Here is a 7,213-nt window from a genome sequence, read left to right on the forward strand (position 1 = left end):
GTTCTTACAAGTTCTTCTAGATATTATGTACAGTGCCTCTAGTGCTGCGAATAGTTACAGATGGCAGTGAAGGGTTAAAACATACTGCATCGTATGAATAGCAATAACAAATCGCCTAAAAGATTTATACATTTCTTACATACACGTAGGATAACCCAAAATATTACAGTACTGCTTCTTTAATGTCCCTTTAATGAAGCCGTTCTAAAATCCATGGCGTATGAAAAAATCGAAGACAGAAAGACCCGCCCGTCACCAGTCCTTGTTTTTCGCACCTCGTAATGCGAATAAAACTAGAGAGACTGAATGGAAAACTGATTCCGGGATTTTCACTCAGCTTATGAAATTTGCAGAATACGGAGGTGATAACGATGATGATGGTGAGGAGGAGGAGGAGGAGGAGGGATAAGAGGGAGAGATGGGTGGTGATGTGAGGGGAGGGGGGCGAGGAGGCACAAAAGAGGAAGAAGAATGAAGAGGAGACAGGGAGAGGATTAGAGAATGACGAGGAGGACGAGGAAGACAACGAAGACTAACGAAAAAAACAACGAAAGGAAGGCAAAAGTTAAGAGAAATAGAGAGGGATGGAGGACGAAAGAACATAAGAACATAAGAACATAAGAAATAAGGGAAGTTGCAAGAAGCGACCAGGCTTACACGTGGCAGTCCCTGTATGAAATATACCTACCTATTTCCATCTATTATCCCCATCCATAAACCTGTCTAATCTTCTATTAAAGCTCCCTAATGTCCTAGCTCTAACAACATAATTACCGAGTCCGTTCCACTCATCTACCACTCTATTTGAGAACCAACTATTTCCTATCTCCTTCCTAAACCTAAATTTTTCAAGCTTGAGCCCGTTATTTCTTGTTTTACCCTGGTTGCTGGAAAGGGAACGAAGGAAGAAAAGGACGACGAGGATGGCAAATAAATGATCACAGAAGAAGAAGAAGAAGAAGAAGAAGAAGAAGAAGAAGAAGAAGAAGAAAGAGGCAGCAACAAAAGAAGAAAATCAAACAAGAACAAGAAAAGAATACGAACACGATGTAGTGAGATAAGAGGAGGAAGAGAAGGAAAAGAAGGAGGGGGAAGAACAAGAACAAGAACAGCAAAAAAAAAAAAAAACGAAAACAACAACTACAGCAAGGGTAAGGGAGAGGAAGAGAAGGGAATTTTCATTGTGGTGATAGTGATAGTAGTGGTGGTGGTGGTAGTGGTGGTGGTGGCGATAGCGGCGGAGGTGGTGATGGTGGTGGTGACGATAGTGGTAGTGGCTCAGCGGGAGGCTTTTAGCAGCTGGAACAGTAAAGGTTATGACTGTGATCGTGGCAGGAGTGTTAGGTCATGTCGGCAAGTGTCCGCGGCCTGCACACACACACACACACACACACACACACACACACACACACACACACACACACACTAGGAAGTAAGAACGAGCGTGAGATTTACATGATTCATTGGTAAACTTACTCTTTCGCAAACAACAGCGGGACACTTCCTTCTTTAATTGTATTTTTCGTAATTGTATTTTTTTTTTCACATATTGGCACATAAATCTCTCTCTCTCTCTCTCTCTCTCTCTCTCTCTCTCTCTCTCTCTCTCTCTCTCTCTCTCTCTCTCTCTCTCTCTCTCTCTCTCTCTCAAACCCAACAACCCCAACAACAACTACGTAACTGCCTGCCTTGTATTATTCCCTTTCACATCCTGATGCCTCCTCAGCCAGCCATCCAGCCTCCCACAACCGTCCCTCGCCCCTCCACCCTTCCCTTCCCCTACACACACGCGCGTGCCTGACAAATCACCGCCGCCATTAGCAGGAGCAGAGCGAATCACTCCGAGGCGAGGAAGGGAGGAGAGGAGGAGGAGGAGGGGGGTGATGGTGATGGCAGGGGCGGGAGGGAAGGGAATGAGAGGGGAGGAATGGAAGGAAAGGGAGGGTAAGGGAGGGCAGGGGAGTTCAGTTCGCTGCACTAGATATGAATAAAGCCATTTTGCTCATTTCAGCGGCGGTGGAGTGGCGGGAGGCAGGTTGCGGCGGTGTGTTAAAATGACGCTGTTAAACTGCCCAGAATGAGTAACAATACTATGGGGTGCGGGAAGAGTGTAAGAATGCTGAGGGTGCGGGTAGTGAGTGCTTAGAGGGGAGTGGGAGGCGGCGGTGGCGGTGTGTGTGTGTATGTGTTACGGGCAGCGAACTGGCTTCAGCGGCACCTATGAAAGAGCCTATAAGCTGGAGGAGGAGGAGGAGGAGGAGGAGGAGGAGGAGGAGGAGGAGATGATGAACAGCCTATAATGCTTAACATACTACCAGCCGCGGTGACGTAAGAGGAAGAGGAAGAGGGTGACGAGGATGACGACGACGACGAAGTGTATATTTAAGTTTTTGAGGAGGATGGGAAAGCCAACAGAAAATAAAGTGTTGAGGAAGAGGTAGCATGTGAAGAGGGTAACATGTGGGGGGAGGAACATGAAAAGGAGAAGAGTAAGAAAATAAGAATTTGCAGCTGGAATATGCAAAAATAAGTGCGGAGGAAGAGGAGAAGGCGCGAGGAGGAGCGAGGAAGAAAGGAAGGAAGGCAAAGAAGGAGCAAGCTGGAAGGGAAGAAGGAAGGAGGGAGGAAGAAGGGAAGGAAGGGAGCAGGCGGAGGAAGGGAAGGAGGAGGAAGGAGGAAGGGAGGGAGAAGTGCGGTCTGGGCGGCGGCTGCAGCAAAATAATGTGACACAATAACGTGGGCCCTAAATGAGGTTGGCGTGGCCCTGGCGAGGTCATATAAGCGGCGACACAAGTCATATTTGTAATATTCATGTTGACACGCTTAAATAGCTCCAGCGTGTCGCCTATATTGTAAGACCCGCCTCATATGCACTCTATAATAATTTGGGGTCGGGCGGCGGGTCATGAATACAGAGCAGAATGGGAGTAATGTGTGTCCTTAATATGGTCTTGGTGAGACGGCCACGGCTTTCACGGGCGGTCTGGGGCTGCGGAGGGAACGGGAACTGGGGACGGGAACTGGAGGGCAGGGGACGGGAGGGTGTCGTGCTCGTGGTCGTTGGTGTTTAGTCGTGCACAGCTATTCGTCCCTTGCTTTCCCTTCTTCCTCCGCTGCCTCCTTATTTCGTGAACCAAAGCAGACATAAGCATCAGGACGCCTCACATTGTTACCGACCTTAAGGAACGACTTGTGGGAGCTTTTAGTTTTTTTTTTTTTTTTTTTTGATTGAGTCATTCTTTGTATCAGGAGAGGTTTCATGCACGTAACTCTCTTCCTCTCCTTCCCTCCCCTACTCTTCTCTTCTCTTCGCTTCTCTTCTCTTCTCTCCCCTCGCGGAAACTTCGATAACTGGAAGCACGTGTGTTGCCTATAATTTATTGTCTATTGTCCCCCTCCACACACACACACATACACACACACACACACTAGTGGCGGCGGCAACGTTTCACACCTCGTCAGTATAATTATGTGATATGAACGTCGCTCTCTCTCTCTCCCTTGATGCGATGGCCCGCCCGCCCGTCTGTCTCTGCCCAGATGGCGGATGCAAATAATACAGTTACGAAATAAAATTGTCACACTTAATTCTGCGTAACATCCTAACAAAAAAAAGAAAAAGAAAAACAACGACAACTTTCTCCCAGTGCTTTGTTACAGTTTATCAAATCTGGCAAACGCTTTTGTTCGAGAAAATATCATGCATGGGGAGTGATTTGTTAACCTTGTTTCGCTTCATTCAAGGACTTTACTGGGTTAGTGCAGCTGCTGCCCGGTCAAGTGAGGTTGCTTTTCGAATTTTTTAGGGTGCCTTTTTTCAGTGCTGTTCGACCAATATGACAACTGTTGCCAGGAGTTGAATAATGTAATCGATCATTCAGTCTGTCAATCAATAGGAAGTGCAGGTGGAGTGTGTGTTTTGAACGGAGTTGTGTGCAGGTACAAAGCCTTTCATTTTTTTACTAAGGGTCTTACGATAGAAGATTATATAGGACACCTCTCTCTCTCTCTCTCTCTCTCTCTCTCTCTCTCTCTCTCTCTCTCTCTCTCTCTCTCTCTCTCTCTCTCAATGTTCCCCCTGTCAAGATGATGATGCGTGTTGCCAAAAGACCGTACGCTCTCAGCAACACTATTTTCTTCATGCTGTAGTGGAACCAAGTGCTCAAGTCTGTGCTGGATGATATACTCGTGTCAATCATCCATGCGAGAAAGAAAAGAATGGAAAACGTGTTGGGTATTCCGACCAGAACGGATTAGTGGAATACATAAAGAACGAGTCAAACACACACATACAAAAAAATAAATAAAAGAATAAATAAATAGATAAATAAATCAATAAAACAAATAAAGTCAAAATATATAAAAAAAGAACAGAACTAACTGACTAAATAAAAGTAAAAAGGCATTGCTATAATATCAATGTGTGCTCAAAGCTTCGGCTGTTGTTTTCTTACGAGCATGTACTACACCAAAGCAAATAAACGTCCCTACAAGCGTTCGCCCCTCCCTCCCTAACCCACCATCCGAGAGAGAGAGAGAGGGAGAGAGAGAGAGAGAGAGAGAGGAGAGAGAGAGAGAGAGAGAGAGAGAGAGAGAGAGAGAGAGAGAAATTGCTCATGTGGACAGAAAATGAAAATGAAACGAGTGAGAAAACTTACACAACTCGTGCAGCAAGAAACGGGAGGACGAGGCGCTGGGGAAACAGTAGCTCACGTCTTCCCTTCCTCCTCCTCCTCCTCCTCCTCCTCATTATTCTCGCCGCTCTGCTATTAATGCATGTAGTCTGCAGCTCACAAAAAAAGACAAAAGCAAAAAACACGAGTCGCAATGAATAATTCGCCTTGTTCTATGACGTATGGCTCTGGGCCGCGTCAGGAGGGAGGGGGCGGGAGGAGGGACGGCGCTTTAATATTTGGATGTAACTTTTTTTGGGGAGGGCTCTTTTTTTTTTGCTATTTTTTGGAAACAATTGTGTAGGAAGAGCTAAAAGGAAAAAAAGAACACCAAACATCGCGTGATATATAAATTTCCAAACATGATTGCAATGCCTACTAAACTAAACGACTTCACCGATGACTGTTCCGGATTTGGACCCTTTTTTTTTCTTTTCTTTTTCTTTATCTTTTCCTTCTCTCACTTTCATTGATTTTTTTTTTTACATTGTAGTCTTCGGTAGCTATTTTTTTTTTCTTTTCCACCCTCAAAACTTTTAGTCGTAACCCGTATGTATGAATGTTAAGAGAACGTATACTCGTTTCACTCCCGCGCGAATGGCCACACACACACACACACGCACAGACAAACAAACAAACACACACGCAAAAAGAGGGACAAAACCATAGCGAGAGGCCGCCATGACGAGCACGCGAAACGGTATATCAGCGATCGCGTCCCGCCTCGCATAAAGCACGCCATTACGATGCGATATCTGCATGGAAAATTGAAATGTGCGCGGGAGAGTGGAGACTCGCGGCCCCGGCTCGCTAAATTGGTCCAGGCTCCCCTCTTTGTTTGTGCCGTGTAGCATATCAGTGCGCTATCTCCGCGCCTGTCGTCCATTGAATAATAACAACACCACGGCCGGATTTAACCCCGGGAAATATATCATTTTTCTCTGCTTAATATCCTCACATGTTGGTATATTTTACGGGCGGGTCGTCCAGATATGAAGGGAGGGAGGGAAGGGAAGAGCGGCAGGGAAGGGAGGGAAGGGAGTGAGGGAGTGCAATTTGGCCGGGACCGAAGTGGCACAGTGAGGGCTAGGTGTGTGTGTGTGTGTGTGTGTGTGTGTGTTGCTAGCACATGTGCAGGATTCACTGATAGACGGGATGAAAGGACAATTGTGTTAGGACTCATGACACAGATGTCCAAAAATGTGAGTCAAGTCTTGTACAAAGCGGCAAGTTATCAAGACAACTTACACGCGTTAACATCCTTTACATCTACAACTGTCTATTCCACCCAGTTCGGGCCTAAAATCTCTCACTGCCCTATTCACCTGCTTATTTCACAAGTGCTTTCTCCTGCACAATTACACTTCACCGTTTGATTCTTAGAATAATAGATTTACTTAGGAATAAGTAAAAGTTATATTAAACTGTTTTGAAACACACGCGAGGACTTGTGCGAGATAACGAAGACCGAGATAAGAATGACCTTCAGTTTACTCAGCTATCTCTCTCTCTCTCTCTCTCTCTCTCTGCTGTTCGAGAAAAGGAGACTCTTATTTCCCCGATAAATGTGACTACAGAGGCATTATGGGGATGTTTGTGCTCCTATAATAATCATGACGTATATAATTCCGCAACAACGCTTCTTTACTCATCTGGCAACAGTGAACAAGTATCCACCCCATCACACATTTCCTGAATCAACAAAACAGTTCTTCCTGCTCGCCAACACTTCGTGGCAGTCCTAGGATCGCATATTCTGATATTTCGAGGACTTATTTCCACGAATTTCAACAGGATATGGTAGAAGCTATCAGGCTTTTAGGGGATATTTTCATGGTTTAAGTGAAATTAACAATGAGTTTGCATCATCAATGGGATAAACACCTAAGATAATTCGACCTGTAACTCAGCGGCCTTGAAACTCCCGTGGTACTGGTGATAACCCAAAGCCTGATATTATTCCAGTACCACGATTGATTGTATCACACGGCCAAACACAAGCAATGATTCTTTTACTTATCTATTCATGTATCTATTTACTTACTATTCTAACGTGACAAGAAAATGGAAATAAGCGCGATGTGTGGTTGCGAGACTCGAAGCAACTGGTGCCATCTCATTCCGTGTTTGAACATTCATGAATCTAGATGCCTCATGTACGATGATCAAGACATCCAAACGATTTATATTGAATTGCGGAAGTTTTACTTAGCGAACTACTGTAATACTCAAGTGTTTGTGATGCTTTATCCTTTTCCAAAGTGAAACTGAGGCTGCCGATGAGTGCTTGCAACTTAAAAGATTTCAACTGCATCACTAACCCCAGAGGCTGCGTTGCTTCTACTACAACATTCCATATCCTTTCAGCACCCTAGCATGCGTCACTTACCACACCGAAAGTACTTCATGATATCCATTAATAACAAGCAACACGAATAAACCTAACCTTCCTCCGTCGGACATGAGCAGCAGCCTTGTGTCCTTCTCCCACTCGCTCCTCACCAGCTAATGGCGGCCTCTCCTCTGACGTGACAATGTAT

At 45.3% G+C, this 7,213-nt stretch overlaps 1 long non-coding RNA gene across 7 annotated transcripts in view; it reads right to left on the reverse strand.

Annotated features, from left to right (window-relative positions):
* LOC135089314 (uncharacterized) overlaps nt 1-7,213 on the reverse strand; it is a 79,305-nt gene extending 72,092 nt beyond the window's left edge. For all 7 annotated transcript variants that reach the window (XR_010261465.1, XR_010261464.1, XR_010261462.1 and 4 more), the window contains exon 1: nt 7,120-7,213. This is a non-coding gene — a long non-coding RNA (uncharacterized LOC135089314). The remainder of the gene's footprint in view (nt 1-7,119) is intronic.

Source organism: Scylla paramamosain, chromosome 3 (assembly GCF_035594125.1).
Source record: "Scylla paramamosain isolate STU-SP2022 chromosome 3, ASM3559412v1, whole genome shotgun sequence".
NCBI classification, from domain to species: domain Eukaryota; kingdom Metazoa; phylum Arthropoda; class Malacostraca; order Decapoda; family Portunidae; genus Scylla; species Scylla paramamosain.